This window comes from Microcaecilia unicolor, chromosome 13, assembly GCF_901765095.1.
Source record: "Microcaecilia unicolor chromosome 13, aMicUni1.1, whole genome shotgun sequence".
NCBI lineage: Eukaryota > Metazoa > Chordata > Amphibia > Gymnophiona > Siphonopidae > Microcaecilia > Microcaecilia unicolor.
Genome location: NC_044043.1, coordinates 68,625,028 through 68,651,766, shown reverse-complemented (window position 1 = coordinate 68,651,766; position 26,739 = coordinate 68,625,028). Strand labels below are relative to the sequence as shown.

The window sequence follows — 26,739 nt, the reverse complement described above, 5'->3', positions numbered from 1 at the left end:
CTGAATCCAACATTTCTCACTCTTTCTCCTCCACCTCAGGGTCCTAGGACCAACATCTCTCCCTATCTCCTCTTCCTCTCCCTCCTATTGTTCAGAATGTCTCTTTCCCTCCCTTGTGTGCCCAGTTCAGGTATCTCCCTCCTTTTTTTCTTCTCTCTTTTAAACCCACTTCACCCCATGGCCAGTTCAGATATCTCCCCCTTTTCTATCTTTTAAACTCCCCCTCCCCTGCCTGGGTTGGGGAACACTCCTCCTCTCCCTCTCAATCCTCTCCCCCCCCTCCCCGCCCCCGCAATCCAGCAGCTTCCTCCGGTTTACCTTTCAACTTGTTTCACACAGCAGAAGCAGCGTTTCAGAGTTGCCTATGTCGGCCCCAGAGTCTCCTCTCTGCCGCACCCTACCCCCGCGATGTAACTTCCTGTTTCTGCAGGGGTGTGGCACAGAGGAGACTCTGGGGCCGGCATAGGCAACTTTCTCTGAAACGCTGCTGCTGCTGTGCGAAACAAACAAGTTGAAAGGTAAACCAGGGAGAGCAGCCACAGCACCTGTGGCTCCCCCCCATTCCGATGCCTATAGATGGGGAGCAAGTGAAAAAAAAGGTGGTGGTACAGCGTACTGGTCTGTACCAGCACAACCCCCCCCCCCCCCCTGGATTCAGCAGTCTGCCATAGAAACGTTTCGGTGCAATTTTTCTAGCAAAAAAGGTGCCGGTACTCAAATGCCAGGCCACCCTTCAGGGGTGGGGTGATCACTGAGGGACCCACCCCTCAATAGCCAGCCCCCCCCCCCCTGCAACCAGTCACAGAATTTATGACAAGGTAAGAATTGGTGTGTTAAGCATGAGCACGTTCATTAAAACTTGTGGTCCATGGGTCAATTTTAGCAGACACTTGAAAAGGTGCCAGTACTCAGTACCCCCCGAGTAACCCCTCAAAAAAAGCCCACTGAAAAAAAAATGCAACATCCATCCTATCCTTCTCACCCATTCAACAGACTGCTCCAGAATACAAGTGGCCCCTCCCTCGTTGCTTTTTTTCTCAATTTCAGCTAAAACAGAAACTGCCATCAAAACTGTCTGAAAGCTTTTGGTTGAAACCAAAACTGCAGCCGAAACTCATCACCTGGTTTTGGCCGAAACCTCAAATTTGGTTATATGAATGTGAACCAGTGAGGGCCTCTGGGGATTGTCAGAGCTTGCAGTCTGCATCCCTCTGCTAAACCCACAGTATCCAATCCAGAATATAGTAATTTAAAAAATGAAAGATCGTATTTTACCTCCAAGCAACATAGCCTCCACACAAATAGAAATGAATGAAAACTAAAATTAAATGTCATAGTGCTTTTACAGTGGCTGACTTTTTGTGCTACCCTCGTAGTGACAGCTGACTTCATAACTCCACAGAGAGGAGCTTATCACCCCAAATTTATGGACTTAAATTCCTGCTACTGTTTTGTATCAAAAGCATTTATTTGGAACACTCTATTTACCTTATAAACTATTGTGCAAGATCATAACTGCACTACGTGCAATTGCAGGACATAAAATAATACAAAGATTAACCCTTCCCCCCACCCAGGACTACCTCATATTATCTGATTGTCTAGTGGTGTAGTGAGGGCAGAAATGATGCCCCAGTTGTGGCAGCTCTGTCCCAACTATACCCCAGATCACCAGGGATTATAAAATAGGCCCAGGGGACACATTTTGAGAGCTGGAGGGGGTGGGGGTGTCTGGGAGGAAGGGCAACTTAAACCTCCATTGCCCTAGGTACAGTACTTAGATTCTGAGCCCACTAGGGATATAAGTACATAAGTATTGCCATACTAGGACAGACCAAAGGTCCATCAAGCCCAGCATCCTGTTTCCAACAGTGGCCAATCCAGGTCACAAATAGCTGGCAAAATCCCCTAGTCCATTTAATAATGGTCTATGGACTTTTCCTTTAGGAAGCCGCCCAAACCTTTTTAAAACTCCGCTAAGCTAACTGCCTTTACCACATTCTCTGGCAATGACATGTAAACTTTGATTGTACAGCAGATAGGAGGTATACTACACCCCATTATTCCCCCCCCCCCATACGCCACTGATTATCAAATGGAGATGGGTAAAGATTGAGCCTGAAGAGGTGACATTAACCACCCATAAAACCTGGGACCAAACAAAGCAAACACAAGAGACATGCATTTAGTGTGTGGAAATCATGTGTTTAATGGTTTATGATGGTTGACGATTGGGTCCCAACATTACCATCACCTCGACTGACCCTCTCCTGAATGTAGAGGATGATCTGAAATGAAATAAGACACCAGCTTTACAGTCTGCCATGGCAATAAGAATTCAGATTTCTACCCAAGGCTCAAAGCTTTACAAGTTAGAATGAGATGGTCAGTTACAAACTGCCAGTCCAGTTGGCTTTAGCAGAATTTAGAATAGACAGACCAAGTAATAACCTATCTAATCCTGGGTGAAAGAGCAGCAAAACGTGTGGGATCCTGCCGTTGGACCAGAGATAATATGGACTAGTCTCTGTTCCATGTCACCCTCTTAATTCTATAAACGTGTGCGTTCAAAATTTCTGCACGCCAATCCAGAACTACCGTCTGGCTACCGCAGGAACCCAACAGTAGTTCCCATCTCCAGCACATACCATTTCTGGTGCTACAAAAATATTTTCTATTTTTGTAGCATCGGCCCTTACCTGGCAGTAATCGGGCAGTGCCGTGTGGTGCCTGGTTACCGCCAGGTTAGCATGGGAGCCCTTACCGCCACCTTAATGGGTGGCAGTGTCTTCCCCCCCCCCCCAAAAAAAAGAGACAGCCTTTTACCCACTGCGGTAAAAAGGAGCTTCAACGCACATCAAAAACAATTGCTGAGGCTAGCGCAGGCCCCCTTTTACCGCAGCTTAGTAAAAGGACTTCTCAATAATTAGCTGTTAATTGGAGTTAATTACTGGCTATAATTGGTGCTAATTCATCCCAATTAGATGTTACTAGCATAACTGTCTTTAATCGGTATTCCATATGTTAAACGCTCAAATTCCAGCGTGCACAACTTTGAGGAGGACACGGACCTGGGAGGATCATGGGCGGTTTGGGAGCATATCAGGCAGTTACACACATGGGTTATACTATAATTTATGCACCTAACGTTAGGCATGTAAATGCAGACTTAGTATTCTATAACGGCAGTTACGCACACAACTGCCAGTATAGACTTCGCGCTTAACAAGCATTCATCCTGGTGCCTAAATTTCAGCAACCTTTTGAGAATTTACCCCAAAGTGCACAAGGACTTTTGTTACCACCTATGCAGAAATGAATTTTCAAAGAGAAAAAAAAACACACAGGTAAGTTTTCCTTTGAAAATTCACCAAAAGTTATGTGGACTCAGAAGTACCTGCACACCTTATTGTCAGTGAAAATTCCCGCATGTATGTATTCCTTTAGCATCACCTTTAGTAATTGGAAGACCAAGACATGTTCTAGAACCTCACAACCAGGATGACCATTTCCTGTGATCTGATTGGTTACAAACAGGATGACCATTTCCTGTGATCTGATTGGTTACAAATTGTCTCTTCCCATTTAAAAAAAAAGAAGGGAGTTCCCATTCTACAATTAACTCAAGTGCCTTTGGCACCAGCCAGTGCTGGCTGGCAAAAGTGGGAAGTCTACACAGTATCAGTGCATAGCAGGAATGTGTATTTGTTGCTGTGCCTTAAAAAATTATTGGAAACTTAACCGATTTGTTACAAATTAACACCACATTAAAATGTCTGAAAGCAAACCAAACATTTTTCCATACGCATCCCCCCTGTGGCCCCATGACTTATATTTAACCAGCTGAATTATGCTTAAAAACAAACTGTGAGTGTGCATGTCTCCCGATCTCTCCCTAAAAATAGAGAGGAGAAAGGAGAGAGGGTGTGTGTGTGTGTATCTGTGTGCGATTACACAACTTCCTTGACTTTTGTAAGGAAGTCAAAAACGTGCCTTGCAGCTCAGGTGGAGCTGGATTGGGTGTTCTGCTGCCTCTAAATGTCTCACTAACTTCCAGGTACCTCTGCAAGCAAAGGCCTCAGGCTCTAAACCATTTCACAAGGGTCTTTTAGTGCCAAGGGAACTCCTGAGGGCAGGGAAAAACCATCTCCAGAGAAACCACATGAAAACCTTTCCAGCTCCCTCCAAACTCAAGAACACCATTCAATCTGCCGTCAGGCAGCAGAAAAACTTCCCAGCTCAAAGCCCTGGTAATGCTGCCGCTCTTATTCAAACAGGATTCCCAACAATTTCAAATTCAGGATTTTGGATATGAACATGCAGCCACCTCCGGGGTGAAGATTCTGGCAGCACAGCTCTGGCACTTGGACCATATAAACTTCTAAAAGGGAAAAGAGGGAGCAAAACTATTTAGAACAAATTTAGGAAACATTCAAAATTTTTAAGAACCAGGGAAAAATTCATTTTATTTTGGCAGCTAGTTTTGCTTTGTCTACTTTGTATTTGTTTTCTGGAATGGAACGGGTAGATGTGAATCTCTTGTTTACTCTTTCCAAAAATACAAAGACTAAGAGGCACACCATGAAGATACCAAGTAGCAAATTATAAACAAATCAGAGAAAATATTTCTTCATTCAATGTGTAGTTAAACTCTGGAATTCATTGTCACAGAATGTGGTAAAAGCACTTAGCTTAGCAGGGTAAAATTTTCTAAAAGAAAAATCCAAAAGCCATTACTAAGATGGACTTGGGAAAATCCAGTGCTTATTTCTAGGATAAGCAACATAAAATCTGTTTTACCATTCTGGGATCTTGCCAGGTACTTGTGACCTGGATTGGCCACTGTTGGCTTGATGGATCTTCGGTCTGTCCCAATATGGTAATGTTTATATTCTTATGTTGTGTTCTAGTCCTTTATTTTTAATTTTTGTTCTCCCCTTTCCCTTTCTCCTCTGTCCAGGGAGTGGAGGAGTGGCCTAGTGGTTAGTGGTTAGACTTTGATCCTGGGGAACTGGGTTCAATTCCCACTGCAGCTCCTTGTAATTTTGGGCAAGTCACTTAACCCTCCATTGCCCCAGGTACAAAATAAGTACCTGTATATATGTAAACCGCTTTGAATGTAGTTGCAAAATACCACAGAAAGGTGGTATATCAAGTCCCATTTCCCTTTCACTTCAGCCTCTTGCCCTCCAGAAATAAAAGGAGGCTTTGCAAACTGAATTTTCCTGTGTATATGTATGTACAAAAACACAAACATGTGATTCAGAGTCAGCCTTTGAATTTATTCCTGCTGGGAAAGAAATGAGGTGAAAAGAGGGAGCCACAGAATGCCAGTGTCCACAGAGCAGAAGCAAAGAAACTAGGGTCAAAGTTGGCAACAAAGGCACATAACTCCAGCTGTCCCCAGGTGACCTGTGGTCAGATTCCCAGCAATGGCCCTCAATCTTACAGCAGTTGTGACTGAGTATACATATAAAACACAATTTAGCTAAACTGCTGCCCCACTCACACAGCAAAAAGGTGAGGACATAGCAGAGAGCAGGCACAACCTGGAAATACGTGCATGCAAATGCATCATTACACACTGGCATCAGAATGAAATAAACTAGGGCGCCCACCTTCTTCCCACTGCATACCAGATAATTCATGCTTCCTGCTTTATCAATCCCAATAACTCATTCAGAGCAGCTGGAACCGCCAAAGCCTGGCACAGACTAGAGCAAGGGCCAGCCATCTACATTTTCAGCCTTTACAACAGAAAAGTTTCACTCCATAAACTTGGTGGCTTTAACATTCCTTCATTTGATTTCCATACAAGTAAACACCACCAGCAGCTTGCCTTCCACAGGCTCCTGTTGATCTGCAGATGAAAGGCCACCTCTGTGCCCCATCAGTACTTCACAAGACACAAAAGGCAAAGGCCGTAGATAAAGCCTAATAAACATAAATAAAACAAGAGATTTCATAATACCTCAGTAACAAGAGATGCCAAGAACAGTGAGTAAGATGGGCCAGAGGCACTGTCCTCAGTAAATCTATGGATGCCAGCTCTGCACACTGCACTCTCAAGCACCAGATAAGCTTAACTGGGATGGAACAGGACACACCTGCACAACAGGTTGAGTAGAGACCCCCTAACTCCACAGGCAGAGCACATGCCAAGAAACACACTCCCAAGCTCCCACCCTGCTTTCCTGGAGTTCTGCCACACTCTACCAGGGCTGAACCTAGGAGGTGAATTCCTTCCACTGTGCACTGTGGCAGACCACAGCAGGGACGCCGACAGACTGAGCCGGGCCCAGAGCAGGGCCCCCGCCACCGCACCCCCAATCTCTACTACTGTTGCCTCCCTCTCCTGCTCTCAGTCCTCCGGCGCCTCAGTCCCCAGCCTCTACCCACCCACCCCTAGCCCCGTCGAGAGCCCCCTGCCCCCCCTCTCAACAGCCCTGGACCACAGCCCCATCCTGTCCAGCTTCAGCTGCTGCTGACCAATCTGGCAACACCCCAGGGGCCAAAGTAGACTTGCTATGCAGTGGGCATCACAAGTGGATGCTTGTGAGGTGACCGGCTTTGCTATTTTCTTGCTGCTATTTAGCAGGCCCAATGCAAGGGTATCAGGCACCCCTAGGCAAATCCTATCGTTTTCTGTCAGACGCCAAGACCTCCCTAATCTGTGAAATGTTGCTAATTCAATTCAACAATCCTAAATTCCCAAGCATCAACCATCACATCTTTTAAATATTAAACTCTTAGAGAAAACACAACTAGTGAAATGTAAACACACACATATGAGGACAATGTCTATCTATATATATACTAGACTTTGACTAGGAAGGGGGGGTTGAAAGGCCCGCCCCCACCGCCGAGTTCGCCGCTGCCCCTCCCCCTCCGAGTTCGCGCCCCCCCAACCTTCCACCCGGCCGGGCCCTCGCTCCGCTATTGAAACAGCGAGGGTCCGGGAACGCAGCACTGAGCTCTGCTGAGCTGCTGACGTCGGCCTTCGTTCTTCTTCTCTGCCTGTCCCGCCCTCGTGTGACGTAACGTCGTCGAGGGCGGGACAGAGGCAGAGAAGAAGAAGGAAGGGCGATGTCGGCAGCTCAGCAGAGCTCAGTGCTGCGTTCCCGGACCCTCACTGTTTCAAAAGTGGAGCGAGGGCCCGACCGGGTAGAAGGTGGGTGGCGGCGGCGACTCGGGTGGGGGGAGCGTTAGACGGCGGTGTCCCTCCCTCAGCAATGCGCAGTACAGACCCTCTGTGTTCCGCCCCCCGTCATCACGTATTGACGTGGGGGCGGGGCAGAGGTCTCTACTGCGCATTTGCGAGTGAGTACACTCACTCGCCGTTTATATGTTTGATAGAATAGATAGAGCAACTAGTGAAATGTATATATACATAAGGAATCATTTCAACTCAATAGATACTTTCAATTGAACCTATTCAAGCAGAAATGGAGGAAAAAACTTCAGTAATAATCAGGGCACTGCAACTGAACTGCCCATAATCTCTCAGACTTATATGTTGCAACCACAGACTAGAACTAATCATTTGGTCAAAAACCTCCAATGTACAAATCTTCATGCAAAACAAAAAAAAACACAAAAATCTTTTTTAATACTATTATATAAACTTTTCAAGAATGGGGAAAGGAGAGAAGCACTTATCTATGTGGAAAGATAAGTGCTTCTCTCTTTTCCCTGTTCTTGAGAAGTTTATATAATAGTATTAAAAAAGACTTTTGTTTTTTGTTTTGAAGGAAGATTTGTACATTGTTGGAGGTTTTTGGCCAATGATTAGTTCTAATCTGTTGGCAGCAACGTGAAAGTCTGAAAGATTATGGGCAGTTAAATTGCAGTGCCCTGATTACTGAAGTCTTTCCCTCCATTTCTGCTGGAATAGGTTCAATTGAAAGAATCTATTGAATTGAAATAACTCCATTTTTGTGGATTTGTACGGCTATATATCATTCAATAGAAAATTTTCCCACTTTTTTTGTTTTAAGGTGTTGACATCCATAACGAGGACACATTCTAGAAAAGAACACCTACCTGGGCTTTTTGAAAAATGCTGACCCTCATTTGGATAAAAGCATGTCTTCGTGATTCTTTAAGTTTGTGTCTTTCAGACCCATTGTTATGCTTTAACTGCAGCTGTTCTTTGCCCCCCCCCCCCCCCCCACTGAACCTCGCAGTCTACCTAATGGTTAAACTGGCCCGAGGACTGTGAAGCTGAACTCTGCAACATGAAAAATGGCAATTTTACAGCAACAAGAAACAAAACAGCGAAGATGAGTAACAAAAACAAAAAAACTTTATTGATTCTTCATTTTTACATCCAAAGTGTCGTCTTTTTTATGTAATTTTTGATTTTGATGGATTTATCTTTTAAATACATATTTTATGATTAATTTTAAATTTTGACATTTTTAATATATATTTTTTATTTTCATTCTTATATTTTTTTGTTTTTTGTTTTTGTTAGTCATCTTCGCTGTTTTGTTTCTTGTTGATTTCTTATTATTATTATTTATTATTTATTGCTTTTGTATCCCACATTTTCCCACCTATTTGCGGGCTCAGTGTGGCTTACAATACATTGTAATGATGGAAGTACAATAAGTTATTACATGATTATGGTTACATTATGAGGAGTTGAGTTGAAACAATGTCCAGGTATCGATAAGGGGAAAGAATAATAGTGAAGAGAAAAAGGCTGGGTGTGTTAGAATTATGGGGATAGGTGTAATAGGAGAATGTGTTAATGCGTTGCCAACAGTGTGTGTGGTCTTCATGTGCTTTGATCCTTTTGATAGATTTTTTCAAAGAGATGAGTCTTTAGTAGTTTGCGGAAGTTGGTTAGTTCATAGGTCGTTCTTAGGTTTCGTGGTAGTTTGTTCCAGAATTGCGTGCTCATATAGGAAAAGGTTGATGCGTGCATCACTTTATATTTTATGCCTTTGCAAGTTGGGAAGTGGAGGTTAAGGAAAGTTCTAGACGATCTTTTGGCATTTCTGGGTGGTAGGTCTATTAAGTCGGACATGTAGGCTCGGGCTTCACCATTAATGATTTTGTGGACTAGTGTGCATACTTTGAAAGTGATGCATTCCTTGAGTGGGAGCCAGTGTAGCTTCTCTCGTAGTGGTTTCGCACTTTCGTATTTTGGTTTCCCGAAGATGAGTCTGGCTGCTGTGTTCTGGACTGTTTGAAGTTTCCTCAGTATTTGCTCTTTGCAGCCTGCATATAGAGTTGCAATAGTCAAGATGGCTGAGTACGAGTGATTGCACTAGGTTGCGGAAGACGGATCTTGGGAAGAAAGGTCTTATTCTCTTCAGTTTCCACATGGAGTAGAACATCTTTTTGGTTGTGTTGCTAGTGTGGGTTTCGAGTGTTAGATGGCGGTCGATAGTGACTCCAAGGATCTTTAGGGTTTCTGAGATTGGAAGGTTTAGGTTTGGTGTGTTTATTGCAGTGAATTCATTAGTGTTGTATTGGGAGGTGAGTATCAGGCATTGAGTTTTTCTGCGTTCAATTTCAATCGACATGCATTAGCCCAGGTGTTCATGATTTGTAGGCTTTGGTTGATTTCGTTAAGGATTTCTTTAGTGTCCTGTTTGAAAGGGATATATATTGTTACGTCGTCAGCATATATATATGGGTTGAGGTTGTGGTTTGATAGAAGTTTTGCTAAGGGTGTCATCATAAGATTGAAAATAGTTGGTGAAAGGGGTGATCCTTGAGGTACTCCACATTCTGGTGTCCATGCTGCAGATGTAGTTGAATTTGATGTGACCTGGTATGAGCACAAGGTTAGGAACCCTTTAAACCAATTTAGGAAATTGCCTCCGATGCCAAAGTATTCGAGTATATGTAGTAGGATTTCATGGTCGACCATATCAAAGGCACTTGACGTGTCAAATTGTAGTAGGAGTATGTTGTTGCCGGTTGCAATCATTTGTTTGAATTTAGTCATCAGGGTAATTAATACTGTTTCTGTGCTGTGATTCGATCGGAATCCTGATTGGGCGTCATGCAGTATGGAGAACTTGTTTAGATAGTTTGTGAGTTGTTTTGTTACGATCCCTTCGGTCATTTTGGTTATTAGTGGTATGGATGCTATTGGTCCTTGCGAAGACTGGTTTCTTCTGTTTTTTGTACTAATTTTACAGCAACATCCATCCAATCATATAACAGCACCTGCTGTGTACTTATACAATACTTTCTTCAAACAGGAGCACAATGTTCATTACAGATGTATGTATGTATAATGCATGCAGCCACCTCTGGGACATACGACGTGCACACAATATAACAATTTATTATAGGGGAAGAGAAAGAGGTGTTACTATTGGCATGATTTCCAGCAACCACAGAGAATGCTGCCAAACCAAAATCCACAGAGCTAGCCATCGAAGAAAGAAAGAATTCACAGAATCACAGGTACTTTCCAAACTTCTTGCCCAGAACTGTTAAATATTTAAAAAAAAAAAAAAAAAAACACACCACCACACCAGTCTCTGAGCCCAGACGGAAATGCAAATGGCAGCAGAAAGGCGGTGCTCGTCTCCATCATGGTCTAATCTGTGAAAACACTGCACGTCGTCTGCCACAAGAGCAGGCCACAGGCTTTGTCTGGTGTTGGAACTGAACACAAAGGAATGCTAAAAGCTATCCTCTACACTGCAGTGGCACCCAGCCTTCCTGCCTTTTTCTCAGTGCTACCCGAACAGACTCTTTCCCACAAGAGCCAACCTCTGTAAAACAAAAAGAGGAAAGTTCTGAGTTCTGTCCCAGCTAAGAAAATGAAGGTGCAGTGCACCCCCACCCCCCACGTGTGGCTGTGGACTGGGACAGGAAGTCTCGGTGTTCCAGTGGCTTGCCAGAGACATATCCATTTTCTGCTCCAATGGTCCAGCTTTGAAAATGCTGTCATTCTACGGTTCAGCTTTCACCAGCCCCCACCAACTTAACCCTCTCTCCCTTTCCTCTGGTCTGAGCCTAAGAAGAGGAACAATTGCACATTACTGAGAAAAGAGGGGAGAGGATAGGAGGGAGGGAGTTCATTTACAGTGCACAGTGAATGTCTTTCTCAACATTTTGGGGTATGTCTACTAAAGGGTGTTAAGCTTCTAACAAGCACTTAGCCCCTGTGAAATTGCTTACTGCAAAATGCCTTGAAACGTTTTTCGGTAAGTAACTTTCTGCAAGTGCTAAGCACACTTTATGTATATTTTTCTATATATATATTTTTGGAGGGGCATGTCAGGGGTGGAGAATGGGCGTGGACACATTATTCAACTAGTGCATTGGCATTTGCGTATCCGTAATGCTGGAGCCATTACTACCTTCTAAATAGCGCACGACCTGAAAAATAAAACTTGAAAATGCCCCACGCTAGCACGGACTAAGCACATTTACTATTGCACTTTGCGATGCCTTAAAAACTCAGGCCCCTGTTTACTAAGCCGTGCTGTAGGCGCGCTGTTTAGCGCAGGCTAAAAATTAGCATGCGCTAACGATAAAGACACCCATTATATTCCTAAAACGTGTAAGCGCCTACAGTGCGGCTTAGCAAGCAGGGCCCTTAAATTGGAAAATAGTATCAAAATGATATGTCAAAATAAATTTCCTTTCAAGGCACTCTTTTGCGCTTACTTTATGAATGTAATTTTATTTCTTTATTTTGGAACGAGATATGGATTCTTCCCATTAAGAAAGAATTCTCTTCGGCAGTTATCAACTTTGGATCCTTGGCATTAGAAGACAGTCTAACGCCGCCACAATTAAAACTTTAGGATATCTTCATTTCTACTGTCATCAAATGCACCCTCTTGAATTGGAAGAATAATCTATTTCTCAACATACAGTTTTGGTCCGTTTTACAAACTTTCAAATTTGAATTATCCATAGCTGACAAAATGAGGACAACCTTTAGTAAAGGAGAATCTGGTCTGATTTGTAACTTTGTTAAAAATAATAACAATTAAGACTGTCCTTCTATATATTATTATTGACATGTTATTTACTTTGTGAGTACTTCTGATCAATAATTTTTGTTTGTATTTTGATAATCATCACTAGATTACTCTGTCGCTTTTTATTTTACTTGTATTTACTTGTAAATGTTGCTACTAATTGGGTTTCCGCCAGGTACTTGTGACCTGGATTGGCCTCTGTTGGAAACAGAATACTGGGCTAGTGGACCATTGGTCTAACTCAGTATGGCTATTCTTATGTTCTTATGTACTTACATTGTTACTGGTTACTTTTTGTGTATTTTTGTTTTTTTACTGTCTTGTTATATATGAAAAACAATTTAAAAATTCCTGGGCTTAAAAAAATAAATTAATTAATTTCCTTTAAAGATTCTTCCTACTTCTTGCTACTCCTAGCAACCAGTAAAAACATAACGTGGAGGAGCATAATTGAACGAAAACGTCTATCTCCATGGGCGTTTATCTCCGAGAACGGGTCCGTGAAGGGGCGGACCAAACCGTATTTTCAAAAAAAATAGACGTCCATGTTTTATTCGACAATTTGTGAGCTGGGCGCTTTTGCTTTTCAGTGATAATGGAAAATGAAAGCGCCCAGCTCAAAAACGAATAAATGCAAGGCATTTGTTCTTGGGAGGGGCCAGGATTCGTAGTGCACTGGTCCCCCTCACATGCCAGGACACCAACCGGGCACCCTAGGGGGCACTTTTACAAAAACGAAAAAAAAGGTAAAAGAGCTCCCAGGTGCATAGCACCCTTCCCTTGTGTGTTGAGCCCCCCAAATCCCCCTCAACACCCACTGCCCACAAGTCTACACCATTACTATAGCCCTAAGGGGTGAAGGGGGGGCACCTACATGTGGGTACAGTGGGTTTGGGGGGGTTGGACGACTAAGCATTAAGCAGCACAATTGTAACAGGTAGGGGGTGATGGGCCTGGGTCCACCTGCCTGAAGTCCACTGCACCCCCTAACAACTGCTCTAGGGACCTGCATACTGCTGCCAGGGAGGTGGGCACTTTTTGGGGCCTTATTCGTGAAAAAACAGGGTCCAGGAAAAGTGCCCTAAATTCTAGCTACAAACGCATACTTTTTTCCCATTATCGGCGAAAGGCACCCATCTCTCCTCGGCCGATAACCACGCCCCAGTTCCACCTTCGCCACGCCTCCGACACGCCCCCGTCAACTTTGTACGCTTCCGCGATGGAGTGCAGTCGAAAACGTCCAAAATCGCCTTTCCATTATACCGATTTATTCGTTTTTGTGAGATAAACGTCTATCTCCCGATTTGGGTCGAAATCTAGGCGTTTTTCTCTTTCAATTATAAGGTGGATAGTAACATAGTAGATGACGGCAGAAAAAGACCTGCATGGTCCATCCAGTCTGCCCAACAAGATAAACTCATATGTGCTACTTTTTGTGTATACCTTACCTTGATTTGTATTTGTCATTTTCAGGGCACAGACCGTATAAGTCTGCCCAGCAATATCCCCGCCTCCCAACCACCAGCCCCGCCTCCCACCACCGGCTCTATTTCTTCCTGCCCACAGGGAAGCAAGGTCTTCTTGGTCCAGGTGCAGTACTGCAAACCGCAGCTCACCCCTTCACCACTAGGGAGCCTCTGGCCCTGTCCCAGGCTTTCTTGAGTTTTGTGACTGTTCTTGTCGCCACCACATCCCCAGGTAAACTGATTGTTCCATACATCTACCACTGACCCCTTCCACTCACATAAGTTGATTTCCAGCGCTGTATATATAACTTGAAGGTATCTGAATGCCTCCATCAGGTCACTGGTAACGGCTGGGTCAAGGGAGGGCCAGCAGGAGGGAGGGGAGACTGGATGGAAAGACATAAGGAAGGATGTTAAAAAAATGGAAGCGGTGCAAAGAAAAGCTACGAGGATGGTATGGGATTTGCGTTCCAAGACGTATGAAGAGAGACTTGCTGACCTGAACATGTACGCCCTGGAGGAAAGGAGGAACAGGGGTGATATGATACAGACGTTCAAATATTTGAAAGGTATTAATCCGCAAACGAATCTTTTCTGGAGATGGGAAGGCGGTAGAACGAGAGGACATGAAATGAGATTGAAGGGGGGCAGACTCAGGAAAGATGTCAGGAAGTATTTTTTCACGGAGAGGGTGGTGGACGCTTGGAATGCCCTCCCGCGGGAGGTGGTGGAGATGAAAACGGTAACGGAGTTCAAACATGCGTGGGATATGCATAGAGGAATCCTGTGCAGAAGGAATGGATCCTCAGAAGCTTAGCTGAAATTGGGTGGCGGAGCAGTTGGGGGGAAGAGGGGGTGGTGGTTGGGAGGCAAGGATAGGGGAGGGAAGACTTATACGGTCTGTACCAGAGCCGGTGATGGGAGGCGGGACTGGTGGTTGGGAGGCGGGAAATACTGCTGGGCAGACTTATATGGTCTGTGCCCTGAAAAGGACAGGTACAAATTCAAGGTAAGGTATACACATATGAGTTTGTCATGGGCAGACTGGATGGACCATGCAGGTCTTTTTCTGCTGTCATCTACTATGTTACTATGTTACTATGTAAGGGTGAGGATTGGTGCTGGGTAGTATATAGGAATTTTTATGAGCATCTACTCAAAGTAAATGAATCTCATCTGGGCAGACTGCCTAGGCCATTTTGATATTTATTGGCTATTATACTCTCCTCAGCCTTACTCTGGTCTTAAACGTGTAAACAATTCTAAAGAGAACAGATAGATGTCTTTAAAAAGGGATAAAAAAAAATATTAAGGAAAAATACAAATATCCATGGTAATACCCCCATACTCCCCACCCCAAAAAAAATCTCCTGAAAACAGATCTATACACAGTAGCAGTGGAAACCAGCATAACTTTCCAAGAAAGAGAGGCCGAGCACAAAAGAGGAAGAAACACTCATCCCTGTGACCAAAGATTGATAATGTGGTAGCCATGTTAATCAACTTTAAAAGTAACAAATAGACATAAAACAAAGCAAAAACGAGAAAAGAAAATGATATATCTTTTTATGGGACTAACAATACATTTTTGATTAGCTTTCGAAGGCCAGAACCTTCTTCGTCAGGTCAGGACAATATCAGAAAATATAAGTAAAACATTAAAACATTCCAATGATAGTCTCAAAGAGAAAGGTAGAGATGTCCAGAGAGAAAACTGGGAAAAAAAATCTGCAACAGCAGGGCTAACACCCCTCCGCCCCCTTTACTGGTTTATTATAAAACTATTACTACCAGATAGAATTGGATTTATAGAGGCTGACCCTTTCTAAACATTCATGTACCACAGCACAGCAGAAAAATATAGGAGGTCTTTTGCTAAGGCGCGCTCAAGTTTTCAGCACGTGCTAAACGTTAGAGATGCCAATGCATTCCTATGGGCGTCTCTAACGTTTAGCGCGCACTAAAAACGTGGGCACGCCTTAGTAATAGACCTCCACAGCCACTACAATCTATATAATAATTGGTAACTCTGCTCCCCTGGATGGCTGGGTTCGTAACAGATGGTGACGTCAGTTCGCCTCTAGCGTTCCCTCTCAGTGTCCCGCCCTTGCGTAAAGACTAAAAGATGTCAGAGGAGGGCTGGACACTGAGAGGGAAGGCAAGGGAAGGCTGGAGGCGACGCGAGCCCAGCCTGCCTGCTGCCGCTGCGACCTCAGGTAAGATGGACGGCTTAAAGGCAGGGCAGCAGGAAGGACAGAGTCACTGGCCATGGAGGGGAGGGGAGGGAAGAATCGCTGGACATGCATGGTATGGGAGGCAAGGGGAGAATCACGGGACACGGATGGGAGGGCAGGGCAGAGGACAATCGCTGGACATGGAGGGGAGGACAGAATCACGGGACACCGAGGGGAGGGCAGAGCAGGGCAGAGGAGAATCGCTGGACATGGATGGGTTGGGAGGGGATGGGAAGGGAGGGAAGAATTGCTGAACATGGAGGGCAGGGCAGGGGACAGACGATATAGCCTTACTAGCGCCCGTTTCATTTTTTGGCGAAACGGGCTTTTTTGCTTGTCACTGGATAATCCACCAGGCCTCTATTATCTTCCAAAGTGGTACAAAAAGACTATTCCTACTTTTGGTTCATCACAAGTAATGGTGGTGCTGCCCTCATATCCGTATCACATTTCCATCCCATTCTGCCCCCACTCCCCCCCTCCCCCCCATCACAGACCTCTCCAAAAAGGTAAGTCAGCAACTGTGCCTGGTTTCCCAGGGCACACATAGCTGGCATTCCTCACCGGCATGGTTCTTTCAATCCAGCCCAGTGGTGGCTCCAATTACGTGCTGTTTCATGCCAGAACAGGTTAAAAATGATAACTTAATAGGTCTACAGAACACTAGAATTCTGTATGCTGGCATAAAGAAAAGGCTTTGGTTTAAAAATTAAGTGTTCATGAGTGCCAGACGCTTGGAATGGTCCTTTCACTGCACAGGCAAAATTCATCAGCTAGGGAAACAATTACTGTCTTAAAAGAATGCAGGACAGGTTCACCTGCCAGTAACTACAGCAACACAGGATACCTGGTCTAGCCCTACCCGCACAGTCTCTCTCCTGCAGAGAGAGAGAAGAGAGGGAGAGGCCTGGCAGACAGCAGCAGGGTCCTCTGACCTCCTGCCCAGCTAGGTCGCTTATGGTCATGCCCATGTGATTCCACCTGCATTCCCTCTAATCTGGTACTGCGGAGCCTCATCTTCTTCTACAAGCAGAGACACAGAGAAACCCATTCTGAACTCTGCCTGTTCTTGGGAGATCTGGTTCACTGGGTCATGACAAGGATTTATGAAAATCAGTTGTTGACAGTCTGATCTTCCTCAACATAACATACATACAAACAGTATGCCTGGGGGAATTCTGCATACCCGAGTAACACAGAATTTGCTAGCTCTTCAGTCAACACCGCCCGATACAAGTCTGAGATCCAACTTGCCAAACGTAAGCACCTTCTTACCACTATCGCCAATGCTAGCTCCCTTCACACCGGCTTTACCATAGGGTCACTTGTCTGATTAATTACCACAGTTCATCTATCCCTGATGTGACTTTACTACCATCTACTACTGACTTAGGTAATTTCTTTGTAGATAAGGGGTCATGGTGGCTTGTAAACTCGCTCAAAACCTCTAGTACTTCAATTTCCCCCTCAACATTAGTACTGCCTGCAGCTGCTGTCCTTTGCACTATCTGGAGCTCCTTCCAAATTCCCTCACACACTACGTTTTAACTTTTGCTTTCTTGTATGCCTTTTACAACCTGTTCATTGGACCCATTTCCCTCTAGCTGGCTAAAAATTTCCCACCGTGGACTTTTCCCTTTGCTTCTCCATCTGGTGACACTTAAAGGCTATGCACGCCCAACGCAAGCTAAAATGGAGTTACCACCCAGCTACCGCATGGCTCTTGTGGTAACTTCATTTTTGGTGTGCGTCCAATAAGCACGTCCGAAAAATAATTTTTATTTTTGGACACACATATTGGACGCGCGCCAAGTGGCATTTGATGCACGTAGATCATTACCGCCTGGTTACCACGTGAGACTTTACTACTAGATCAATGGCTAGCGGTAAGCTCTCAGACCCAAAATGGATGCGCAGCAATTTTCATTTTGTCGCATGTCCATTTTCAGCAAAAATTTTTAAAAGCATTTTTTTTACAGGTGTGCTGAAAAATGGTTCTGTGCATGCCCAAAACACGCTTCTACACTATCGCAGGCCATTTTTCAGCGTGCCTTTTTAAAATGGGCCCGTGAAGGGGCATTTTCGAAAGGGATGTCCAAGTTGCAATTTGGACGTCCTTGCAAAACGGTGAAATCTAGGGGCGGGGAACCCGTATTTTCGAAACAAGATGGATGTCCATCTTTCATTTCGAAAATACCGTCAGGGACGTCCAAATCCTTAAATTTGGACATCCCTAGATTTGGACGTCCCTAGACATGGACGTTTCTGATTTTCGGCGATTTTCGAAACCAAAGATGTTCATATCAAAAATGACCAAATGCAAGCCATTTGGTCGTGGGAGGAGCCAGCATTTGTAGTGCACTGGTTCCCCTGACATGCCAGGACACCAAACGGGCACCCTAGGGGGCACTGCAGTTGACTTCATAAATTGCTCCCAGGTACATAGCTCCCTTACCTTGTGTGCTGAGCCCCCCCAAACCCACTACCCTCAACTGTACTCCACTACCATAGCCCTTACTGGTGAAGGGGGGCACCTATATGTGGGTACAGTGGGTTTCTGGTGGGTTTTGGAGGGCTTGCTGTTTCCTCTACAAACCTAACAGGGAGGGGGATGGGGCTGGGTCTGCCTGTCTGAAGTGCACTGCACCCACTAAAACTGCTCCAGGGACCTGAATACTGCTGTCACAGACCTGAGTATGACATCTGAGGCTGGCACGACATATTTTGAAAGATGTTTTTTGAGGGTAGGAGAGGGATAGTGACCACTGGGGGAGTAATGGGAGGTCATCCCCGATTCTCTCCAGTGGTCATCTGGTCGTTTTGGGCACATTTTTGTGTCTTAGTCATAAGAAAAACAGGTCCAGGTGAAAACGTCCAAGTGTTCGTCAGGGACGTCCTTGTTTTTTTCGATTATGGGTCAAAGACGTCTAAGTGTTAGGCACGTCCAAGTCCCATATTTGCTATGCCTCCGACACGCTCCCTTGAACTTTGACCGTCCTTGCGACAGAGTGCAGTTGGGGACGTCCTAAATTGGGATTCGATTATACTGATTTGGACGTCCCTGGGAGAAGGACGTCCATCTTCCGATTTATGTTGAAAGATGGACGCCCTTCTGTTTTGAAAATGAGCCCAATAGCCTTATATTAGGATCTGTTTCCTCCTATTGGAAAAAGGCTGTCGCTAAGCCTTTATTAAAAGACCCTTCTAGTGACCCCTCTGTTCCTGCTCATTATAAGCTTGTTTCCAATCTTTGCATCGCTTCCAAAGTCACTGAGAAAATTGTTTTTGATCAGCTTCTCTCTTTCACGATTCTGCTGTACACACAGCACTGAAACTACTGTTGCCTCCTTGCTTAGTGAGCTCCATGTTATACTAGATAAATGTAATGTTTCACTTCAGGATTCCGCCCCTCCCATAGCACAGAAACTGTACTAGTCACTCTCCTGGCCAAATTCAAGCAGGAAATTGCCACAGGTAAAAGCATACTCCTCCTCCAATTCAACATGTCAAGTAAATTCGACATGGTAAATCACAACATACTTCTACGCCTCCTAGACTATTTCAGGATTGGAGGAAATACGCTTAATTGGATCAAAGGTTTCCTAAGAACCAGAACATACCAAGTTAAATAAAAAACAAATATGTCAACACCGTGGAAAGCAGATTGCGGAGTACCTCAAGGATCTCCACTCTCACCAATACTCTTCAATATAATGATGACCCCCCCTGGCCAAATCCATATCCAACCAAAACCTTCACCTGTTCATATATGCAGATGACGTCACAATTTACATCCCTTTCAAACACGATCTAACAGAAATTACCGATGAAATCAAGTGCGGTTTGGACATCATGGACTCATGGGCAAATTCATTCCAATTTAAATTAAACACTGAAAAAACATACTGCCTCATCCTCTCATCCCAACATAATAATTATAAACACCCCAGATCACACCCTCCCTATCTCAGATAGCCTCAAAATACTAGGCGTTACAATTGATTGCAATCTTACACTTGAGAGCCAAGTAAATTCCACTATAAAATGTTTCATTCAATGTGGAAGCTTAAATGTATAAAACCTTTCTTCCCGAGGGATATTTTCTGCAACCTGATACAATCAATGGTAATGAGCCACGCAGATTACTGCAATGGAATATATGCAGGATGTAAAGAACAACTTACAAAGAAACTCCAGACAGCCCAAAACACGGCAGCCAGGCTGATATTCGGTAAATCACGTTTCGAAAGTGCCAAACCCGTTCGAGAAAAACTGCACTGGCTCCCAATCAAAGAACATATCACCTTCAAAATCTGCACCTTGGTCCACAAGATTATCTATGGTGAAGTGCTAGGATATATGGTCGACCTGATTGATCTCCCAACCAGAAACAGAACCAAAGCATCACGTACCTACTTGAATCTCCACTACCCAAGCTGCAAAGGACTCAGATACAAATTAACCTATGCATCCAACTTCTCCTACATAGGCACACAATTGTGGAATACACTGCCAAAGACTGTGAAATCAATCTACGACCATCTAAACTTCAGGAGATCATTAAAGACCTACCTATTGAGAAAAGCATTCCCCACCGACCTAACCTAGATGCCTCCAATCTGCAACACAGCAAAACCATAGACTGTATTGGACATTATATATTACTTCCTATCTTCGATCCCTAGGCACCTGAATATACTAACTTTACCCAACCCTAATATCAAATTATATTTGTTTCCATACCGGTCTTGGCGATCGCCTTACGGTAAGATGTAAGCCACATTGAGCCTGCAAATAGGTGGGAAAATGTGGGATACAAATGTAACAAATAAATAAATAATGACTCTTGATCACGTTGGCATTCAAATTGGTTGACCATTCCCTTTTACTATCTAGGTTGGGAGATATTGGTCTTAAGGGTACTGTTCTCTTGTGGTTTATTTCTTATCTCTCTGGTCAGTCTTTCAGAGTCTCCACTGGTGTTTCCACTTCTCCAGATTTCCATCTTAATTGTGGGGTCCCCCAAGGTTCAATCCTCTCACCTCTTCTATTTAATATTTTCCTCAGTCCACTGGCTTCACTTTTACAGGATTTCAATATTTATTTCTTTATCTATGCTGATGATATTCTACTAATCTACCCTATCACTTTCTATGTCCGTAATCTTGGTCCATTAAATGCTGCTTTGTCTGCAGTTTTTGGCTTTACACTCATAAACTTGTCCTTAACCCTACAAAGACCACTGCTTGCTGGATTACCAATTTACGTCCAACACCTACTATTCCGTCAAAGTTTTTTTTTTACCGTGACATTTCCCCAGTGCCTATTTTCTGCTATTTGGGTGTGTTATTTGATTGTAAACTCTCATTTGAACATCAAGTCTCCCATGTAGTTAAACTAGGTATTTTTGGTTGTGCCATTTACGGTCTATCCATAAACTTGAAGACCTTCCTTCTATGAACACCTTAATTCATGCTTTTATTATTTCCCAGACTATTGTAATTCTGTATATGCTGGTATCACTCGAACTCAACGCCATCTTCAGACCCTTCAAAATTCTGCTGCCCATTTGTTTCTTAATGCCAAGAGATATGATCACGTCACCCCTTTGCTTCTTCAGCTTCACTGGCTTCCTACTTCCTTTTGTTCTTGTTTTAAGATTTTGGTCCTTACTCGCAAAGTTTTACATTCTAGTAGTCCCCCTTATCTTTCCTCAGTTGTCATTCCATATACCTCAGCTCACGTTTTTTGGATGGACATTGCCTTGTTCTTCCCTCACCTCGTTTTGCACAGTATAAATCCACTAGGTCTGCTGCTTCTTTTTCTTAGCTCCTAAGTTATGGAACAATCTCCTTCCTTCACTTCATTCTGAACGCTCTTTTCCCAGTTTAAAAGTATCTCTTAAAACACATTTTTTTCAACCTAGCATTTGGCTCTACTCTGGACCAGCCTGGCCGCCAGTAGGTCTGTGTGAGGAAAGCAAGTTTTAATGTTTATTTTTTTTATATTTGTACCCCGCGCTTTCCCACTCATGGCAGGCTCAATGCAGCCTACATGGGGCAATGGAGGGTTAAGTGACTTGCCCAGAGTCACAAGGAGCTGCCTGTGCCTGAAGTGGGAATCGAACTCAGTTCCTCAGGACCAAAGCCCACCACCCTAACCACTAGGCCACTCCTCATGCTAATTTTAATGTTAATTTTACTGTTTTATTTTATTTGTTTTTTATTTTAATTGCTGTGTGATTGCTTTTGATCTTTGACTTGCATGATTCTTTCCTATCATTTATGGAATTATTTTCTTTCTATTATTATTATTGTTATTTGTAAACCATAGTAACACAGTAATATAGTAAATGACGACAGACAAAGGACCTGAACGGTCCATCCAATCTGCCCAACAGTCACACTCATTGTCAAGTCATGATTAAACCTACAATGAATGATATAAAATATTGATCATGGTCCTTCTTTGATATTTCTGGGACATAAGACCGTAGAAATCTGCCCAGCACTGTCCTTAGGTTCGAACTACTGAAGTTGCTGTCAAAGTGTACTCCAGCCTATCCAAATCCATCTTGTCATTTCCATTGACACAGACTGTAAAACTCTGCCCAACACTGTCCTCATGTTCCAAAATACTGGAGTTTCCATTGAAGCTCCCTCTAGCCCATCCTAAACCAAATTGCCATATATGGTACCCAGACCGTACAAGTTTGCCCAGCAACAGCCTTAGTTCTTCACAGCCAGAGTCGCCATGTAAGCACCACTCGACATGCAAACACACATACAACCATTTAAGTTACATAGTAACCAAACATATAAATAAAAACATTGTGAGAAATTCTGTACAGGCACCAACTTTGGCAACTCTTTTCCATTCCCATTCCTCTTCCTCCTCCCCCTCCCTGCCCCAATTGTTAGGAAGAGGAGGCAGCACACGGTGCATACTGGGTTGCATTCTCCTTCTCCGCCGTCCTAGGCCTAACTGCTTATTAACTGTAAGGGCCTCCATATAGTCATGTGGTTCAAAAAGCAATCAGCCTAGAACAGTAGAGAATGCAAACACAGCCTGAAGTGCAGCCATTCACCTCCTCCTCCTCTTGCCATGTGATCAAGGTGGGTAGGAAAGACAGTCAAGGTTGGGATAAGGACTGAGGGGCAGAGTAGAAAGGGTGCTATAAAGGAGTTCTGGAGCAGAGTGGGGAAAAAGCATGCCTATGGTTGTACAATGTGAGTGGGGCTTTGGTGTATTGGGTAAGGGTGAGAGGGGATGGGTACAGAGCAAGCTCTGGAGTGTGCCATGAGGATGTGGGTTAGAGGTGTGCACGGGGATAGGCACCACGGGAAATCTATGGGAATGCATGGTACTGGAGACAAAAAAAAAAAAAACCCAAACAATTTATGCCAGGGATAGGGTGGGGGTGGAAAAGAACTTACATGGGATGGATAAAATCAACTTGGGACATGTGGATATGGGGAGCAGATTTGTCCCCAGTCACACTTCTAGTGTGTGGGGCACAGCAAACTTGATGGTGTGCCATGGGGTAGGGGACAGAACAAGCCTGATGGTATGCCACTGGAGTCTGTGGTGCCAGCTTGAGGTTGTGCCTTGAGGGGGGAAGGGACAGAATGAAGGTGAGGTGGAGTATATGTCTGGGAAGGAAAAATCAGAGCTATGGGTTTGTGCATACAAGGCAAGGTGGGAGAAAGATGGAGAGGTAGGTGTATGCATGTGGGAAGGGAAGAAAGGAGGAGAGGTGGGGGTATGTGCTTGGGACTGAGAAACCTTGGAGACAGAGAAAATTAGGAGTCTTGTTGGGAGCTAGAGGGCTACAGTACCCTTCTCCACCACCGCCAACTCCAGGCTCCGCCCTTTCTGCCTCGCCTCACCCTATGCTTGGAATAAACTCCCTAAGCCCATACGCCAAGCCCCCTCCCTGCCCATCTTCAAATCTTTACTCAAAGCCCACCTCTTCAATGTTGCCTTCGGCACATAACCATTATACCTCCATTCAGGATATCTAGACTGCCCCAACTTGACATTTCGTCCTTTGGATTGTAAGCTCCTTTGAGCAGGGACTATCCTTCTTTGTTAAACTGTACAGCGCTGCGTAACCCTAGTAGCGCTTTCGAAATGTTAAGTAGTAGTAGAATGGGATGGGGGAAGGAAAGCCGGGGATGTGGAAAGAGAAATGCAGTTGCAGCCAGAGAGAGAGAGAGAGAGAATAGAGCTCGGGAGGGTGGAGCTTGAGGAGGGAGAAGGCAAGGGTGTGGGATTTCAGGCCTGGGGAGGAGTCAGGCCTTGTGATGGGGGAAATATGCACAAAAATATTAAAAATTGAGAACTTTAAAGTATTGTGTGCCGAATTCCCCCAGGAGTACACTTACACGGTAATTTTTCGAACGCAGACTGTGCAACTATTATCTTTCTGCTATAACATGTGTGTTAGATAGATATCCCAGCTCCTGTTCTTCCAGTAAATAGAGACGGTGACAGGAGACAGACCTCCCACACTATGGGACCCTCCAATGACAGTCACTTCCACCCAGAATTGCCACTGGTGCAACTACACCCCACTGGAGACTTTCCTCTTGCACAGAGCAGCAGTGTTTACTGGTAAAGAACAGGAAAGAGGACAGAAACCTGTCAGTTTTTCAGCCCATGTTGCTCTAGATACCAAGTTACCCAGTTCCAGGCTGGAGATTTTTGGACAAATCCTAGATTTCTCAGCACCCAATTCTGGTGCATTATGGGACTTGCAACACAGATTTCAATGGGCAGGATCAGGCACTACAAATCCCACTATGCTTTGGGATGTAAGTTCAAAACCAAATGTGCCCCAAAATCTCCAGCCTGGAACTAGGCATCTCTGCACCCTTATGCTAAGGCTGCCAACTGAATCCAGATTTGCAGGACAGGGTTGATCGGTCCTGGGTTTACCCTGTTGTATGCAGGAACTTGTAGCTCTGATTTTCTCCATTGCATTCTCTATGAAAGCAAGATTACAAGTCCCAGTATGCACTGGGATAAACCCAGGACTGGATCAACCCTGTCCTGCGAATCTGGATCCAGTTGGTAGCCTTACCTTATGGCTACACTTTCTGCATGGGAACCCAATGAATGAAGCCAAGGCAAAACAAGCCTTTAGAGAGTAGAAAAAACATTACCAGCAGCTATAAAGATTCAATCTGAGCAAGAAAGACATGCAGGTCACAGAGCACTACCCGTTCCTAACTGGTAGTCAAATGTTACCTCTCTGATCTCTGTGCATACGTGAGCTTGGTCCAAAATTTAACTCACAAGGAAGTTTCTGGCCATCAATACATCAGGGTATACCTTACAATCCTAACAGCAAAACATACCACCAAACCCACAGCTGTCGCTACCCATTCCAGGAGGGAGACTTTTTGGCCAGTCCTGGATTTCTGTCAACCTCATCCTGGTGCATTATGGGACCTGCAGCACTGATTTCAAAGGATAGAATCATGGACTATAGGAGTCTGGTTCCGCTCATGGACAGCATGGTAGCTTAAGCGTGGTGCTCCCTATTTTCTACTCAGATTATCGTCACAGCAAATCATCTTGTCATCCCAGCTGGAATTCCTTTTCGAAATTATTTTGTATAATGAAGTCTACAAAAGCTGAAAATCAATTTAATTTGGCCTCCAGTCTTAAAAAACGCCACAAATCTGACTTACTTTCTCCTGACAAACCTGGTGGATCTAAAACTTCTGTGAGTACTGAAGTGAAGATACGGTAATATCTGAACTTAAATCTATTAAAGACATTCGTTACTCACATATTGAATTATCCCATGACGTGAAAGTCTGAGGAAATACATGCTACGCCGAAAGATGAAAGTGGAAGCTGCATTGCCTCTAATCGAATCCAGTGCTGACACCATTAAAGGGCTAAACGAAGATCTTCAAGATTTAGCAAACAGATTCCGTAGAAATAATAATAAGGGATCTTAGGCCTTCCAGAAGGAGTAGAAAATCAAAACATCCTATCTTTTTTGACAGATTGGTTACTTGGATTCTGGAATATTGATTTCGCTCTGGCCTTTGAAATTGAAAGGGCCCACTGGTCACCACCATAACTTAGCTAATGTGTCACATCCCAGATCTGTGGTGGCAAAACTCCTACAATATCCATAGGCCCGTCAAATCCTCATGGCTGCAAAAGATAAGCCTTTTCTATTGTATCAAGGCAAGAAAGTACAGACCACCACTATGAAAAGGAAAGCATTTCTAACTCTCAGACAAGATTTTGGGAGCCTATTTTAAATTAATGTACCCTGCAAGAATGAAAATTACATGTAATAACTGTACCACTACTTACAAAGAGCCTGAAGTTCTATGTGAATGGATCATGCAAATGAAAATGTGATGACTACTCATATATTGATAATATGGCTACATGTTTCCCCATAATGGGATCTCCTATTCTAACCTTTTATATATGAACTAGTAAAAAAGGCCTGTTTCTGGATCAAATGAAATGGGCGCTAGCAAGGTTTTCCTCTCCAACACCCCCTCCCTCCCTACCCACTGGTTCGTCGTTCTGAAGCCACTGACGCCATAGGTCCGCACCTCGTGAACGCACCTTCATCAGCTTCTTGGTTGTGAAGCCACTGACGCCATTGCCCCGCCCTCGATGCGTGACGCCATTGCTCCGCCCTTGATGTCATCACGTTTGACACGAGGGTGGGGCCCAGCGACTTGGTGCTTTCGGTGGCTTCACCATCACGAACCCTTCATTATGGAAGTGGCGTCAATGTCCTCAGAACTTTGAGGGTGAGTTTTATATACGGAAGTGACGTCCGTGTCCTCAGAACGTTGAGGGTGAGTTTTATTATAATAGATGAGTCTTGAACTTGTTATCACAGTAACTTAACTCTGAAGTTCTTGGTAACTATATGATATCCCTGCAAGATACATTTTAGCTTGTGCCGGGCAGGCTTCTTCATCAGCCTTTAAAAACCTCCAACCTCCACTTTATTATTATATTTTTCTCTTTTTTTATATTGCTATAATGCTATTTACTTGTTAAGTTTTTGTGATTAACTTTATA

General features: G+C 44.1%; 1 protein-coding gene and 1 long non-coding RNA gene across 3 annotated transcripts in view; both read right to left on the bottom strand.

Moving 5' to 3' along the window:
• The window catches only part of AGRN (agrin), a 379,875-nt gene that overhangs the window by 303,750 nt on the left and 49,386 nt on the right, over positions 1-26,739 (bottom strand). The gene's annotated exons all lie outside the window — the stretch shown is intronic.
• On the bottom strand, positions 2,185-5,816 carry LOC115456861. The gene is made up of 2 exons (XR_003939933.1): positions 5,619-5,816; positions 2,185-2,288 (listed from the first exon to the last, which is right to left on the bottom strand). It is a non-coding gene; the product is annotated as an uncharacterized LOC115456861 (long non-coding RNA).